Below are 18,903 nucleotides of genomic sequence, written 5' to 3' on the forward strand. Positions count from 1 at the left end.
CTTTATCATATGTAGGATTCCATATGCATTTAGGTCTAATTCTAGATTTTCTATTTTACTCCACCCCTCTTATTCTTTCTAAAGGCCACTTATATATTTTCACAAATGAAAAGACAAGTATGTTTTAATATTTCTTGAGATTAGACCCCTTCATTGTTTATTCTTTTCCAAGTGTTGCTTGGATATTCTGGCTTGTTAATTTTTCCATATGAAAAATTGGAAAGACTCCTTTTATACATTTTCTCTTCCAGCTTCAGTTTTCCCACATGTACCCATTTATTAGTACTCAATTGAAAAAGTGACATTCACAGTTCACAAGAATGGAAATGCAAATGACCCTTAAACATATGAAAATAAAGTCAATCTAACTAAGAGTAAAGAAAGTTACAATAGAAGTACCATTTCTTACATTATTGGCTGAAGTCTAGAAGTTTGACAAAGTATTCTACTGATGAGACTGAAGAAAATCAGTTATTTCAGATATTGCTGGTGGAAATGCAAAATACAACTCTAAAGAAGGTAGTTTGGCAATATCTACCAAAACTGGAGATATACTTATAAAGTGTTTGACCTCCCAAGACTCTGATCTGAAAGTTTACATCCACAAATATAACATATGCATAAAGTTGCTTACAAAAGCTTAGGGTCCATTATTTGAGTGCAATATTGGACCTTATCATAGCAATGATGAGGACTGCATTTTTTACTTGATTTTGTTATTATTTCCTCAAAAAAATTCATATTTTTAATGTACTGATAGGGTAACTGAGCTTTTATTTATTTATTTATTATTTATAGGCTTTTTATTGAGCTGCCAACAATATATGTTAAATCTCCTTAGTAGAATTTTTTTCCTATTGATCTATATATATTTTTTCTGCATGGGCAGGCAGCAGGAATTGAATCTGAGTCTCCAGCATGGCAAGTGAGAATTCTGCTACTGAGCCACTGTTACACCACCCTCCTTAGTCAATTTTTACATTTTTAGATGATTTGATGACATAGTAAGTTATCCAACAAGAGCTCATTTAGCTTGGTGTGAAAGCATGTTATCAACATGCCTGAGTGTGAGTATGTGTTTGTGCAAGTTCTCTATATAAAGTAAAGGATAAATTTATTTTTAATAATGTTTTTCTTAAACCACCAAATACCTGTTCAAATGAAGTATCCCTTACGAGGATCTAGGTTTAATCTGAAAAAATGTACAATAAATACATTATTTTCCCCTAGGCTTATACTCTTTTTTGGATACTCTGTAGTGTAAATAGAGTATTTACTTTTCCCCAAATTAATGATTTGACTACCTTTTATGTCTAGGTAGAAGAGAATTTTTCATTTTTTGATTTTGTGAATTCTAATTTTATTGTATTGTGATCAGAAATGTTCTTTGCAACATTACTATTTATAAAATAATAAAATACTAGAATGTTCAAGAAGTGCCACAATACCTGGCAATTGACTGGCCAATGTAGTCATTATCCCATTTTCTACATTACCCCATATAATGTACATTACCCCATTTTCCTTACTTAATAAATCAGAAACTGAACACTAGACTACTGCTTTAAGCTTATATAATGCAGTAAGATTTGATTTGCCGAGGAGAATACATGATGCAGGATTTGCTTCCTTTGGTCTCTTCTCCCTTGGTTGGGAGAGTTAGCACTAATGAAGTTATGATTAGAAACTTATCTGAAAACTTAAATGCACTTGCTGATAAAACCACTAAATCCATAGCTGCTCAACAAAAATCTCCTGACTCTCTTACCTAAGTAGTGTGGGAAACATGATGGCCTTAAACTATTTATTGGCTGAACAGGGAGGGAGTCTGTGGTGTGGTTGACATAACTTATTGTACCGGGACAAAGACCTCTGCTATTAGAAGCTCAATTGCGCAAAACTCCTGAGCAGACCACCCGGCCATAGAAGGTCCCTGTCTCTAAGTCCTTCGGTCTGTTTAGCAGTAATTGGCTTGGAAATTTAGGACCTTAGTTGAGGAGTCTCCTGTAATATCTGGGTCTTTTCCACCTTGCTGTCACTGTAGGAGTCTTCCTGGTACCCTGATTTATCTCAGGACTCTAAATACTTTTCCACAGCCACTAACTCATCAGATGGTGATAAGGTGACTCAAGCAAGAGAGACAAGAAGGAAGGCAAAGGATAGATACCACTTAATGAACCTGAATTTCTCACCTGTGACATCTGCAGTGAGACAGAATATGAATAAACCAGTGGTGTCAGAGAGTGGAACCAAAGCCAAGTTTTGGCCAATCTCTCAGAACTGGGAGGATAACCTAGAGAGGGTAAATTTGCAAATTCAGGAGGCCAATTTGGCTTAGCCTAACTAGTTTTGGCTAATACCCCACCTGCAAACCCAAGACAAAAATCTGCACATAAGAGAAAAGCTGTCTAGTCCCCTTTGGGGAATGGTGACAGTGGGGAAAAATTCAACTTCCCCAAGTTGAATTCTTGTTATTCTCACAAGCAGTGTGGACAACCAAAGCTATAGGATGAGCCCCTAGTCTTGGGGGTTGTTCATATGAAACTTAACCCCACAAAGGATAGGTCAAGTCTACTTAAAATCTAGACCTAAGAGTCACCCCCAAGAGAGCCTCTACTATTGCTCAGATGTGGCCTCTCCCTCCAGCCAACATGACAAGCAGTCTCTCCACCCTCCCCCTTGCTGCATGGGACATGACTCCCAGGGGTGTGGACTTTCCTGGCAATGTGGGACAGAGATCCTGGAATGAGCTGAGACTCAGCATCAAAGGACTGAGAAAAACCCTAGAATGAGCTGAGAATTAATATCAAGGGATTGAGAGAACCTTCTAGACCCAAAGGGGGAAGAGTGAAATGATACTGTGTCAATGACTGAGAGATTCCAAACAGAGTTGAGAGGTTATCCTGGAGGTTATTCTTACACATTAAGTAGGTATCACCTTGTTGTTCAAGATATAGTGGAGAGGCTGGAGGGAACTGCCTGAAAATGTAGAGCTGTGTTCCAGTAGCCATGTTTCTTGATGATGACTGAACAATGATATAGCTTTCACAATGTAACTCAGTGAATGTGAAAACCTTGTGTCTGATGCTCCTTTTATCTACCATATCAACAGAAGAGTACAACATATGGAATAAAAATAAATATTAGGGGAACAAATGTTAAAATAAATTTAGTTTGAAATGCTAGTGATAAATGAAAGTGAGGGGTAAGGGGTATGGTATGTATAATCTTTTTTTTTCTCTGTTATCGTTTTGTTTTTATTTCTGTTGTTTTGTCTTTTTATTTCTTTTTCTAAATTGATGCAAATGTTCTAAGAAATGATGAATATGCAACTATGTGATGCTATTAAGAATTACTGATTATATATGTAGAATGGAATGATATCTTAATGTTTTGTTTGTTGTTAATTTTTTTAATTAATAAAAAAACTTTAAAATAATAATAAAAAAGAGAAGCTACCTTTCTGGTAAACATCTGCTATACATTTTCCATAAAAGGCCTGCTGTAGTATGTAAGGGGAACTTAATGCCAACCTATGGGAAATAGACACCTTAAGAAGGGTGTTTCTTAGATATCCAACCAGAACATTCCCTCACTTGTTTCTGCATTTGTCCTATATAAGCTTATTCATTCGACTCCTTTCTTGTTACTTACCACTCCTGGTTTGGCACTTCCTTATTCATGAAAATGTTTTCAAATAAACCGTTTAACAAAAAAAAATTAAAGCATATTGAAATTAGTTAAATTTCATTATTTTAATATTCCATGCTATATTGATGAGTTCTTCAAATTTTTAATTTTAAAACTATGAATGAAATTGTAATATGTTTCTACACTATTCTCTCTGTAATGGAGACCATTTTTACAAGTTTCTGTACTGTGAATAAGGAAAAGTTTTATGATATAGGATAGGATGGATTTAAAACATAAAGTCACAATATTTTAAGGTGGAAACCATGTCATATATGTGGATTCAATTTCAGCACCTGGAGAACTGTAACTATCCTTATGCTATTACACCACGCATCATTTTCCATATGAAAGTCAGTCATGACAGTTAACTCTTAAAAACCATGTATTACTACTTGAGAATGTAGTTTTTTAAAACATACCTCATACTGTCCTTGATATTAAGCATACTGGAGCTTAGAAAGAAAAGGAAATCAAGCATAGGGAGGATTTAGAATCTCAAAAGAATGAATAGATGTACTTTCATAGATAAACAGAAATAATTCAAGATCAACAAAATCCACACAGAGATTAGAATTCTTAGTCCTTATACAGAAAAAAAAACAGAATAAATGATGAATATCAAAAATGAAATTGGTAAGATGTAAGAAATTTTATCCTTCCTTTTTAACAAAATCCATTGTGGAAGTCTTCGATATGTCACTTTGTACTTTTTTGTGAGTACAAAAAAAAGGCGTTCCAGTTTCTAAAAAAGCATACAATCTACTACAGATTAAGGTCAAACTACATGACATTTTATTTAACAATAATAACACTATCAGAACTCCATTATTTCCATAAGATTTGGCTTCAAATGAGCTTTATTAAAAATTGAAAATGAATAAAAATAAGTTGAGTATCCATTTTGTTCCCTGTCCTTAACCAACCCGAGAGACAATGTGGGTGGACATAAAGAAACGTAGCAAAGTCTTTGACGACTGAGTTGAAGCCATTTTCTCCCTGGGGACATTCCCTGTTGGAAGGGAGCCAGGCCAGGGAATAAGCCTAGAGAGGATGCAACATTCACAAATCCTTGTTTTGCCAAGGCATGATGGGTCTGGCCTCACCTGTTTGACTAAACTGCTACACAGGCCTTTGCACCCATTTCCTTAGAGTACATGGAAAGGAAACATTCTCACTGATTTGACATCAACTGTGTGCTTTATTTCAAGGCATATATTCTTGTGAAGAAACTTGTCCATCTCTACAACAGTGATTATTGGACCTTGGGAGACGTCTCTGGTGAACTTTCCTACTGTTGATCCTACCTCTCATCAGAACCCCAAGTCCCAAGTATTCTTGGGGTTTTCTCTTTCCCCTGAGGTTCTCACCAATTTAATAATCTGCCCTACAGGGCTTTCCACTTCAAAAATGTCTCCTTGTCCTTTTCTCAACTCTAGTGGTAGCATTATACAGATTTTCAATGTTTAATTTGTATGAGGATGTTTGCTTTTCTGCACACAGTGTATCTGCCTTCTTCTCACGGCTGGGGAAAGCAATGGGTATTGTTAAAGTAGTTTTCTGGACCTAAGGGGGGGTGGCTGTAGGCATGTATGAAGAAAGATGGGTACTGTGGCTGCTTAGAGAACGTGGAGCCCCTCTGTAGGATCTGGTTTGGTTCACTTCCTCCCTTTTAGGGATTGAAAAATAATCTCTTTGCATGAGGATGTTCTTATACCAAGGCTTCCTTCCTGACTGCTTTCAGGCGTTCTTTTTGTCATTTTCCTCTTCTCCTTCTTCTTCTTCCCTTCTATTTTACTCTTCTTTTTTAGCAAAGCCAAGGCAAGATGGAAAGCCTGGCAGCTAAAGCCCTCAGTGACCCCATGCTGCACATGCTCCTGCAACACCTCCAGGCTGGGGAAGACCCAACAGCAGCCCATGCACTGGAAGCCACTGTCCAGGGCCACTAGCCCGTTGGGTGTTTTGGCCCTGGAAATCTCCTCCAGGGCAGGAATCTCTGCTTCGTCAGCCTCTTCACTTTCCTCTTGGGCTTCTATCTCCAAGTTGGACTCACTTTCAGTTAAGAGTTCTCTGGTAGGTGCATAAGAGTGGGTGACTCCTGTGTGAATTTCTTCAGGACAGGTCATTTCTTCCATTTTTGTCTTTTTTAGGGGAGGCCCCACTCCTTTCTCTGGATTATCCCATGAGACAGCTACACCCCTTTTCATTTGGACATGCATGTAGTAAATGTTCATGAGTTTTTCCTCTTTTGTTACATGGATGGATGGCATGCAGGTCTTACAGGTGGGATGAAAAGGAACAATGACATATGGCAACGGGGAGGAAGTGTCCTCTTGCTCTGAGTCCTGGGGTTGAGGCATCTCAGAAGATCCGAGAGAGAGGCCACCATGTTGTAATTGATAGATTTCTGGGAAATAAAATTTCAAACATAAGACAAATTGATTAAGTGTGAGAAGTGTGTAGGAAAAAGGATGGCCTTGAGACTATGTCTGTGAGTACATGGATCACAAGTACACATGTGTATGGTATTTTAGAATTCTGTGTGTGGCATGTGTTATTTGAGGTGTGTGTATGTGGTGTAAATATATAAAGAATGAGTATGAGGTCTGCCTCATGAAATTGTGTGGGTGCTCTAGTCTGAGCCAAAAACACGATGGTTATTGAGTGTGTGCATGTGTGATATGTGGTGTGACAGTACCTGTGAGTGAGTGCAGCAGAGGTGTATGCTGTTATATCATGACACTGTAAGATTTAGAGCATTAGAGGACGAGTATATGAGCTCTCAGAATGCACAGTGCTATGAAGAACAGAAGGCATTGTGGATGAATTAGCATGTGGATGAGAAATACTGCGTATGAAATTGCATTGTTTTCAGAGTATGTGAGTTTGTAGGGTATGTTCTTGTCTGAGGGGGTTGAAACAAGTCATCTGTGATGTGAAGTGTTTGTGGGAGGAGGATGTAAAAGAATGAGTCTGAGGAAGAATTGAGGGAGTCAGGGCATAAGGGTACACCTGTATGCTGCCACTAAGGAATAGGAAGGGTGGATGGAGAGTGCAGCGATGAGTATTTGAGAGAATGAGTGAAAAAGAGAAGTAAGGCTATCCCTGGTGGCATGGAGTCTAGACGTGCGAGTGTGTATGAGGGTATGAGTGTGTGCGGATGTGAGGTTCTGATAACATTCCCACGCATTTTTCGGCACTCTCCACTGGCTTACCCACAGTCTTGCCAGTGTTCACATGTTGGGATTTTGTGCCAAAGAGCTCAGTTCTATTCTTGACAATGCAGTCCCTATTTTTCCCTCCACAGAGGCCTCAGTTTTAGTTCCTCTGCCCTGAAACTGTTTCCCATTCTGAAGGGAAAGTGAATGAGGTAGGGGTTGGTCTGAGCAGTTCAACTGGATTCTTACTCAACCTGAGATCACCATCCCCACCCCGCCCCTCTCCACATCGCCTTACCGTCTTCCTCATCAGGTGTGATCTTGGAGGCAGAGGATGAATATTCGAAGTCAGAGTAATTTTCTCTTGTTGTCTGAGTCTGTGCTGAGACCATTACTGGCCCAGGCTGCAAACCATCCTCTTGAAACTTCGAGGATTCTGAGGAATTGAATAAAAACACTAAGGTATGTGATATTTGCTGGGTTCTGTGTCCGTTCAGGAAAGAAATGCATCCTGAATAGATACCCTGGGCCAGACATTGCTTCCACCCATGGGCTTGCTGTTAAGAGAAAGTAATCTGACTTTCTCAATTAAAAATTCCAAAATGTAAGTAAACAATAACAGTTATTACGACTGTGCATGTGGAGGTCTTATGAGTAAGACGGGGTATCTTATGTTTATTTTGGAGGATGTATACAAAGTATTGAAGACAGAATACCATTTCTAAAATACACTTTTAAATCACTAAAGGTTGGATATTATTTTCAGCATAATTTTCCTCATAAGGAATTATGTAAATAGACAATATGCAATGCAGGTTTTATGAAGAATTTTGCATGCATACACAGAGCTACAGATATGCACATATGTAGATGTAGATAGAGATGGGGTAGATGAAATATAGAGATAGAGGTAATGATCTTTTTGAAGGGGAGGGTTTCCTCAGTAACGGGGCATAGTGCTGGAAGTGTTCAAATGAAAAATTCCAACTTGCCACAAATACCTTCTCTGGGAATGAGTTTCCATATTTATCTTGGATTTTAAAGTAGGAGCCTCCTCCAAAGGGGACAGAAAATCTTGCATAGATTGGTCAGAGACCCTGGACTAGTCCTTGAGAGATGGGGTGATTTTGCCAGTTGCTAAGCACATGGACTCAGTTTCATCTCAAGGCTGTCATTCTATTCTACCTTCCCTCCTGCTCCATCTTCAGGCCCACCTGTCCCCCACCCCCTTACCGGTATGGATGGGATTGTCTTCAGAAGAGGCACAGGAGTGGTATTCTGAATTTGAGTCCTTCTCTGCCATCTGCGTGTTGTCTTGGAACAATCCTGAGGGTCGAGGCTCTGAACTTTCTTTAGTCAGGTCTGAGAATTCTTGGAAATAGAAGGAAAACCACACAAATGTTATTTCTTGCATTCAGTAAACAGTCAAGTTCTATCATGTACAACAATGCCTACAGCCTTTGTCTTCATGATGATTATGCTCAGTTCCTATTCAGCGTTCCAAAATCTAAGTATACAAAAACATGTATTGGAATGATGTATATTGTGGGGCTGGATTACAGATGAGCATACTGTGTTGTTTTGTGCAGTGTATAAGAGACTCAACAATCTTCCTGGCATAGAATTAGGTACATGTATTCTTTGTTATCACTATTTCTGTTTACCTAAAGAATAAATTTGATGTATGCCCATAAATAAAATGCTTCTGTTTGTCAGTTGTCAATTTTTTCATGGAAATCTAAATGCTTCTTGGGGAAGTTAGAATTTGCAGGAAAAAAATCCACTGACTTTCCATTTCTTGTTCCCAGTTGCCTCCTCCCTCATGCTAAAGTATCTATACTCAGGGTCCTGTTGGATCTGGGAGTTGTAAGAACTGCTCATTCTGAGCTTGGGTAAGAGCCTCCAACAAGATCTCTGAGGTTGGCTCCAGTTTGCACCTCCCAATATTGGCCACATATTGCCTCTCAGGTTCCCCCCCTGCTCCCTCTGGTACAGCTTCACTTGGCCACATCAGTGACACCATCTTTCTCAGCATCCCTTGACCACATTGAGCCTGACTCAGTTTCTCACCTCTAACTATGATAGTGATAACCTCTCTTAAGACCTTCCCCATTTATCAGTACATTTTAGCTTGTTGTTTTGCCCCAGGACAATTTATTTTTTGAATGCATGCTGCACTCCCATGGATTTCAATATATCATGAAAATCTCCAGTTAGTTGTTCTTATTTCCCTTTCCCAGGGAACTGAATTCATAGGCTTCAGTAAGTGATTAGGTAAATTCATGTCCCTCATGAAATAAAATCTCACAAACACATTAAGCTCCTTCCTCTATTTGAAAACTTCTGGCTCTATGTTGAAACTTTTACATTCTCAAAATACATTCAATCTGCATCTGGGTCATTGTAGAGTGTCACTGTAGAATAAGGGTGAAGACAATTTTCATGTTTGTGGTATTTGTTTTTACAGGAGAATATATCATGTTTAGTGAATAACATCTGATGTGTGCATCATTTATGTCTGTCATGTTTCCTCAACAACTTTTTATAGGGAATATAGGGTTGAGATGGTCATTATATATGAAGGTTGTATGAGTGTGATATGCTTGGGTGAATTTACATAATTTGTTGGAATAAACTTCATGTCTAAAACTTCTTGGTTGTTTTCCAAATGTTTCCTTTTTTATTTGATAGTGTTTTAATTGTGTATCTTTTATATATTTCATAGTTTTAGATATATTGATCTACCTTCCCTATAATGTTGTTCAATTACATTATCTCCTTGGGAGTAAACACTTGCTGTTTGTTATATTTGAAGACTCGGCCTTACAGTTGTGTTTTGCAATTTTTGTGTGAGCTCATCTTCAGCAAAGTATCATATATAGAACACTCTTCACATAGTTGAATATCCACCTAGAGCATTTGCATATTTTCTACTTCTGGATATTACTAATCTATTATTAGCTACAGTTCTACTTTGTGTTAATTTTTCATTTTTAGATTTAATTGAAATATATCAGTTGTGGAGACTGTACCCATGAATTGCCCCACCTCTAAAGGATGTTATTTTTCCTAAAGTTTATCCATGGAAATTTTCCCCAACACATGCACAAAAATTAAAAAGATAAAAGCATTTTTTGATGGGTTACTGTTGTTAGTCCAGAGAAAGAAACCTAGGCACTAACTGAAAGGAAAGGAGAAGAAAATTAAGAATAAGACCAAAGTACATATTTCTTTCAGTGCCTGAGCAGAGAGGCAGAGCTGGACACATCTACTCAGACTCCCAAAACCTTATCTAACTAGACTTTAGTTCTTCTGTTTCCTTACCACCACAAGAGGGCATGGGTAAAGAGGAGACACAGGAGAAGTATTCTGATACAGAGGATGTACCTTTTTCCTCACAGGCTGAGTTAATAGTCTTCAAAGGGGAGTCAGATTGTGAAGTATCTTTGCATGAGTTTGTGATCCCTAGAAAATAGAATAGAAGTCATAGAGATACACAGGGTTTAATCATTCATTCATTCATTCATTCATCCATTTCACCATAAAATATTTGAAGTATATATCATGTTCTGAGTTCTGAGAGCAGACATTTTCCCTGACCTCATGAGAAATAAAGTCTGCATCATCTTAGAACCCCAATGTGCATGGACACATAAAATTTTGTGTTATCATTGGGTGTTAGGATTTGGATTGGATTGCATTACTGTTATATTCCTGATTGTGTCAGAATTTGTGAAAAAATGGAGCTATTGCTTTCTTATATTTTGTCAAATTTTTCTTCTGGAATACTACTTTCAGGGAGCCTAGATTGTCTCACACTCCAGTCCTTGGTTCCCAGGACATAATTTTATATTCAGAAGAAACACAATTCCTAAGGGAATCACAGAACTTTGTTTAGGGGTAGGAGATTCTAGCTGCAACAGCTGCTTCCATTTTAATTCCTTCTCACCATTCTTCTCCCAAAATTCCCTTCTGAAGAAAATATTTATTTTCCTCAACAGTATGTCTCTAGCTTGGGCAGAGAACTGGCTTATTTCAGTATTCTCTACTTTTATTTAGAGCCTGCCTCATAGCTTCTCATATCTACTCACATTCATTAAGATTTCTGGTATCCTTTGCCTTTCTCTACATTTTTCACTCTATAGTAACCTCACCATCCCACCTCCAAGAGATTTACAACCTCACATGAAACTACTGGTATATTTACATTGTTGAAGAAATAAGACATTCTTTATATTGTTGAAGAAATAAAACAGTCCCTATTTTGAATGTCAATGCTCACTGCTCATTATTTAATTGTTCTAAATTATCAACTGTCCTTTGACACTCAAGTGTGGGTCTCATAAATGTATTATGCCAAAAGTGGAGCAAAATTCTGTGTGGTGAGTACAGTATACTGGATGTGTACAAGCTCATAACAATTTAGTTAAAACTGGGCTAGGATATAAATGATGATTGAGTTGATATTTGTGAGATAAATATGAAATGAGTTTGGTGTGAGTCCAGATGATATGGGCAATTTGTTTCCATGCTGTTTCTGCATATATTTACATGTGTATGTTGCCCATTTCATGGTTATTGATTGGTGTGTATGTGTTTGATATGGAATTCTGTGCTTCAGCTACATAATGTAATTAGTATGAATATTTTTCAAGATTAGATAAATTAGTGTATTTGTGAGATCTAAGGAAATAATGAAAAGACATGAGGCTATGAAAATCAGGGTGTAGAGAATATGGAACTGTGAGAAGAGCTAAAGAAGAAGAGAATATAAGATTAAGTGGACAATAGTATCTGATTGAATTAAGAAAATGAAAGGATGAAAAAAGTCTGATTTCTGAAGAATTAAGATAGAGTATGAATAATATTGCCTAGCTAAATCTTAGGCATTCATCAACAAAATGTGTCTAAACAGCATATGACATGTAACATGATGTTCAGGAAATTATGACTGGTAATATCCCAGGCTATTACCACTAACCCAAATGCCCAGCTAAGGAGAAACAGTAAAGAAATTAATATACATTAATTCTGTAAACAGAATGAGAATGAATAAACAACAATTACACATAACATGGATGAATTTCACAAATGTAATGGTGAGTGAAAGGCAGACCCAAAGGATGTATTGTGCACTTCTATAGAGTTCAAAAATAGGGATAACTAATCTAGGGTTTTATAAGTAAGGATAATCATTATTCTTTGGAGGGTAGTGACAAAAATAGAGCAGAAGGAGAATTCTGAGATCTTAATAATGTCTCTTTATCTGGGCACAAATCAGTGCTTACTTTGTTAAAAATCATCCAATATGTATGCTTGTGATATCTGCACTTTTCTGTGTACTTTAATATAATTCACATCAAAATAAAAATTAAGGTAAATATATTTATATTTTAGAATGTAAGTTGTAAGAAGAAAATGGTGAATAAAAATATCCATTCAGGAATAGGTATTATTCATCTGCTCATCAAATATTATTTGAGTATCTGATATGTGCCTGATACTATTTTCTATGTGTTAAAGATAAATCAGTGGCAAAACTAAAAAAACAAAACAAACAACAACAAAAACAATATCCCCATGAAGTATGCTTTTACTGAATGGAAATATACAATAAACAAAACACATAATTAAATTATATAGTGGTTAAACAGTGCTAATCCTACTGAAGAAAAATAAAGCAAGAAAGGGGACCAGAGTACAGGTAATTTATTAAGATAGAATGATCAATTCAAGCCTCATAGAGAAGGTGACATGAGTAAAACCTGAAGTTGTTGAGAGAAGTGATGTTCTAGACAGAGTAAACATTAGGCATACAGAAGCAATTGCATGGCATGTTTGAATAACAGCACTCAGCTGGTGCGAAGGAAGAAGAGTCATCCAAGGCTTACAGTAGAAGCATAGGGGATGAGTGTTGCTAATGGTACATAATGTGGAGGGCCTCAGTAGCCATCATGGCAATTTTGACTTTCAGTCTATATGAACTTTGGCTCTACTGAAGAAAAAAGTGGCATGATATGTCTTACATTTGAAAAGCTTTACACTAACTTTCCTCTTGCCAATATGAGGAAGACTAGAGTCTATAGCAGGAGCCAAAGCAAGCAATGTTAGTAGATTCTACCACTAGTGTCATAGCAATATAGATGATGAAAAATGAAAAAGCTCGAAGAATTTGTTGAAAGATTGTGTGTGTGAACAAACATAAGAAGAATTCAAGATAATTCTAAAATTTATGGTCTCAGCAATAAAAAGTATGGTGATGCTAATAAGTCTTCAGTGGAGAAGACTGTTGGAGGAGCAGTTGAGGGGGAAAGAAGCAGGAGTTTATGTTATAAGTGTTAAATTTGAGATGTTAATGTGAAGGTGTTAAATAGGCAGCTGTATTATAAAGCTTAGAGTTGAATATTGCAACTACACCTTTGGATTCTTCAGTATATGTGTAGCTTTGTGAAACATGAAATTAGATGAGGTTATAAGGAAGTGTGTAAGAAAGAAGATGTTTCTGGGTTGGCCCCAGGACAATAGAATATTTAGAGGCCACAGTGAAGAAGAGTGCCAAGAAATAATATTTTGGAAGAAATGACAATGATTAAGAGGAAAATCAAGGTGGTGTGGTTTTCAGGAAGCCAAGTGAATAAGACATATTTAACACCTGGTATTTCAAACAAGATAGAGATTACATTCTAGGATGGTGGATGAGCCAAAATTCTTGGTGAAAACTGGAAAAGTTGGAAAACAACAGCAAAGCAACAAAAAATTGTTTGGAAAAAAACAAAAACAAAACAAGACAGGATTTTCAAGTTCAAGTTCTCAGAAAGAAACCAGAGTTGAGATCCCAACATATGTTCCAGGCTTTCACTTCTACAGTATTTTCTGATTCAAAAGTAAAGACAGGGAGACTCAACTCTATGTGGAACTGCATGTACCTCCTCCACAGTGAAGCAACCATAACTGGAGGAATATATTTAAAACAATCATCATAGAGTCTCAGAAAATTATATGAGGACATAAAGAAAATAAATATTTATTCAAGAAAATTTATTAAATCTCAGTAAGAACAGTGAAAGTATGTGACCCTTCAGTATGTGACACCCGAGGATGAGACTTGACCCACCCATTTCTTAGCATAATGGATGTTCCATTCCAGGTTGTGTCCTTAGCATCCAGTCAGGGACTACAGTATTTCCCTGGAAGAGGCCGACTGACAGCATTTCTCATCCTTCCCATATCTATGATCACTAGTTGAATTTCAATCAAGTACAGTAGAGATGTTTGAGGTCCCTTTACTCAACCCAACCCTGACATGTAGGGTAAACCCAGAATAAGAATACTTGGGCTTTGATTACTGATATCTGAGCTCACTCAAAGGGCAAAAGTTCCACACTGGGAGGAGCAAGCTGCGAAAAGCAGAGGTTACCATCCCCACAGACCAGTGGGTGAGAGATAGGACATAAGAAGACAGAATTCTGAAGTTCTCCCCCAAAGAACTTGAAAACAATAGATAATTTCATGGTAAAAATTAGGAGGTGGCTGGTAGCTCCATGAGAGCAATGAGCTAAAGTGTAAGGCAGCTAATTTACTAGAGGGAAGCAAATAAGGAGCTAAAAGGAGCCCTCCTGGAGTGAGAACAAACCTGAAACATTGGTCTCAAAAACTACCCCTGAAAATGGGCCCAAATTAAATTGGGCCAGACTGTGAAGCAAATATATGTTCTAGAAAATTGTCAGAAACAATGAAGTAATTAGCCAGCAATTACTGGAGTGCAACAGTTCAGTTTGATACTTAAGTTAAGGCAAGTCATTTAACAGAGGTATCAGGGAGAACACAGTCAGAGCCCAGCTAAAACCACTGTCATGTCAGGTTGATTATGCCCTCTGGATAGGTATATTAAAGACTTCTCACTACAGCAGAAATAGACTTCACAGAAATTTCCAAGCCAAATCACTAAACAATCAAGAAAACAGCAACATTAAAATGTGCTTAGAGGGAGAGGGCAGATCAGTATCTTACTGATGCAATATATGTTCTAAAATGCCTACTTTTCAGGAAAAAAATTTGATATATGCAAAGAAAGAAGAATGTGTGACCCATTTTCAGGAAAACAGAAGTAACAGAAACTGCTGGGAAATTGGACAAGTGTCAAGTTTAAGGGGCAAAGTTTAGAAAGCAGTCATTATGAATATATTCAAGGATGATAGTAAACCATGCTTAAAGAGGTAAAGTAAAGTATGATGATGGTGTTTTATCAAATAGAGAATATCAATAATGATATAAAAATTTTAGACAAAAAGCAAATGGAAATCTTGGAGTATGGAAATCTTGGAGTTTAAATGTACAAATACAAAAACAAATGTAAATTCACTAGAGGGACTCAATCATATAATTAAATTGGTAGAAGAAAGAATCAATGAACTTGTAGATTTAAAATATTGTACTATCCAAAGAACAGTGAGAAATAAAGAATAAAGATAGTTGAACAAAGCTTCATAGAACTGTGGCCTATTATTAAGCTCACCAATATATAGGTGATGGGAATCTAAGATGGCAACAAGAGAAAGAAGCAGAAAAATATATATATTTGAAATAATGGTGAAAACGTCCCATATTTGAAAGAAAGCATTAATTTACATACACAAGTTATAGAACTGTGCATACAAGAAGCTCAATAAACTCTGAGTAGGACAAACAAAAAGAGATCCACACCTAGACATATCATAGTAAGAATACTGAAAAGCAAAGATAAAGATAAAATTATAAAAGCAGCAAGAGAAAAATGACTATTCATGCACAGAGTGACAACTGATTTCTCATCAGCACTTTGAATATTTCATCCCACTGCATTGGATGAAATATTCAAAGTGCTGAGTGAAAAGGGGGACAAAAAACCCTCTCAACCAAGAATAGTATATCCAACAAAATCCATCTTACAAAAGATACTGGAAAAATAAGAGCAAACTAAATATAAAAGAAGTAAAGGGAAAGAAACAGTAAAACTTAGCACAGAGATTAACGAAATAGGGAATAGAAAATCAATGAAAACAGAAATGGATCTTTGAAAAGATCAACAAAATTGTCAAACGTTCAGATAATCTGACCAAGAAAAAGAGAAAATTTAAATTACTAGAATTAAAAAAGACATTATTAACAACCTTATAGAAATAAGTATTATAATCAAATGAGAAGCTGTACAGCAAATAAGATAAGGTACATGAAATGGACACAACTCAAGAAAGATACAATTACCAAAACTCGAATCAAGAAATATTGAAAAATCTGAATAAACCTATAACAAAATAAAGAGGTTGAGTTAGTAATCAAAAAGCTTCCAACAAAGAAAAGCAAGCTGATAGAGCTTCACTCTGAATTCTACCATATCTTTAAATAAGAGTGCCAATTCTTCACAAAATCTTCCAAAATTGGAAGAAAAATAAATACTTCCCTCCTCATTCTATGAGGTCATTATGACCTAACAAAACCAGAGCAAGACGGCAGAAGAAATGAAAGCTACAGATGATATATCTTCTGATTATGGGCTCAAATATTCTCAACAAAATACTAGAAACTTATTCCAGCAACATGTAAGAAGGCTAATACAACATGAACATGTGAGATTTACCCCAAGAATGTAAGTGAACATCTGAAAATCCATCAGTGCAGCCCACCATAGCAACAAGACTATGGACAAAAGCTACATAATTATTTAAATAGATGCAGAGAATGTTTGACAGAATCCAACACCTTTCCTGATAAAGCACTCAAAAACCTAGGACAAGAAGGGAACTTCTTCACACTGATAGAGGAAATCTATGAATTACTTACAGCTAATATCTTAATGGTAAAAAAAACCCTAGAGATAAGGAACAAGATAAGGATGTCTACTCTTATCATTTCTATACAACTTGGTACTACAGCTTCTAACCAGGGCAATTGGATACTAAAGTGAAATAAAAGACATCCAGATTTGAAAGGAAAAAGTAAAAATAGAGGATGAGAGAATGAAAAACTGAACAAAGATTTTGGAAGATTCATGGAACAGGAAGAACAAAAACTATAGTTTAGGACTCAGATGAAAATGCAAATAAAACAAAACATTTCTCACAGTCCTTCACAGAAATAAGTAGCAAAATATTCAGACAGAAAGAAAATGATAATATAAGGAAACCCAGAAAAAACTCGGATGCAAGAAGACATGAAAATCAAGGAAAACGTAGTATCTGAACAAATCTAAATTAAAAATAATTTTTAAAATTGTCATTCTATATATATAGGATTACATTTGCATATAAGATTATACATGCATATATATGTACATACATATGTATAAGATTAAAATACACAACAGTAATAGCATAATTTCAAGAGGAGATCAAATGAACGTACACCCTTATAATATCTTTTGTAGATGGGACAATGTAGAAGAGTGCATTTTCTTCTCTTTTTTTCTTGTGTCTTATGTCCTAAAAATGCTTAGTGGTGAAAGATGTAACATCAATTTATTTTCAAGTTATTCTTAAATAGATAGAAAGGCAAAATTTTAAAGTTCTGTATCTAGGTGAAAAATAAATGATATATGCATATTTGTGGTATCATCCCTTTAAGTCTTCCACAGATTTAAAATTTTGCAAAATAGAAAATTGGAAAAAGAAAATAAGAGAATAGAAACTGGAGATGCTGCTCATTGACTGCTCTTTTGAGGAGGTTGACTCTATAGGAAAGCAAAAATGGCAAAAAAAGAATGTGAGTGTATAATGTAACATTTAATAAGCATCTAGATACATGTGGAAGATTGTAAGGAAATGAGGAAAGGATATGGATTGCAGGGTGGGACTGTGCAGGGATGAGTGTAAGAACATTAGTTATGACGACATATGGACGTGATGGGGTGAAGATGCATTTTTTTGACATGGGACACTTTGGGATCCTAAGCCTGAACAGGTCTTACAATATCTCTCCCTCATTCCACCACGCCTGCCTCAGTTACATTAGAGTCCTGTGCAAAGAGTTGCATTCTACTCTTGAAGGCAAAGATGGAGGAAATTTTTTCCTCTCTGGGAGTCTTGAACTGGGTGTATGTGTTTAGCACCTCATGTCCAGCTCTAGGGGATCCCTCCACCTCTGACTTGTCCTAAGCCATCAGTACTTTCACTTCTTCCTGACAATATAATATTAATTCTCCTAGTTCATATCCATATTCTCCTCTTATGTTTCTCTGATGAAACTCTCATCCCCTTTGTCCCTTTCCTGCCATTTCCTCAAATAGAAACTTGGTCTCCACTGATCTCCTCTAGCTTTCTCCAGGCCTCTCAGGTGTTTATCCCTTGCAATATGTTGCTTCTATTGCTGATCTCCTGAGCATTTACTGTAGAAGATAGAGAAGCATTTTTAGTTTCTTCCTGGACTGGGCAGCCTCTATCAGTTGATGACCTGAGCCACTCAGCTTAATTCTAAGCCATGCTTCGATCCTACATTCCCTTCCACATCCTCTTTAGTAGGCTCTCCTTACCAGTACCAGTGAATTTATGTTCAAATGAGATGCAGGACAAGTATTGAGAGGAGGAGGAAGTCCCCCGTGCTTTCCTACCTTGGGTTGTGGCCATCTCTTTGTGTTCACACTGCACAGCATATGTCCCTTTCAACTTCTCTGGGAAATTAAAAAAAAACAATTAAATAAGAGAGATGTTGTTCATGTGCAGCTTTTCATCCATTAAACAATTGTTGAAAGTCTACTTTGTGATACATACAGTTAATACCTACGGCTTTCATGTCAATGGATAGTGTAGTCTAGTTCCTATCACTGAAAGTTTTAAAAGTAGAATAATATTTGTTGTGTCAATATGTGTCACGGATGGGTGGATTTGCACAATGTATCATCTTTGTAAATTGAATTGTCTCATTTCTCCCTAGGTATACTACTAGATTAGTTTTTTTTTATCAACCTCCCTTGTAGATAATTCTGACCATGTGAATAAACTTTCTGTAATATAAAATGTGTACATTTGCCATTTCCAGACATAGCCATAAAATCCTCTTCCTTGTCTTTCCATGCCTTTTCCTT

At 36.6% G+C, this 18,903-nt stretch overlaps 1 long non-coding RNA gene across 1 annotated transcript; it reads right to left on the bottom strand.

The window, feature by feature from the left end:
• Positions 1–8,139: 8,139 nt before the first annotated feature.
• Positions 8,140–18,489, bottom strand: LOC143676148 (uncharacterized). The gene is made up of 3 exons (XR_013171865.1): positions 18,430–18,489; positions 10,236–10,313; positions 8,140–8,219 (listed from the first exon to the last, which is right to left on the bottom strand). It is a non-coding gene; the product is annotated as an uncharacterized LOC143676148 (long non-coding RNA).
• Between the last annotated feature and the right edge of the window lie 414 nt (positions 18,490–18,903).

Source organism: Tamandua tetradactyla, chromosome 3 (genome assembly GCF_023851605.1).
Source record: "Tamandua tetradactyla isolate mTamTet1 chromosome 3, mTamTet1.pri, whole genome shotgun sequence".
Taxonomy (NCBI): Eukaryota; Metazoa; Chordata; class Mammalia; order Pilosa; family Myrmecophagidae; genus Tamandua; species Tamandua tetradactyla.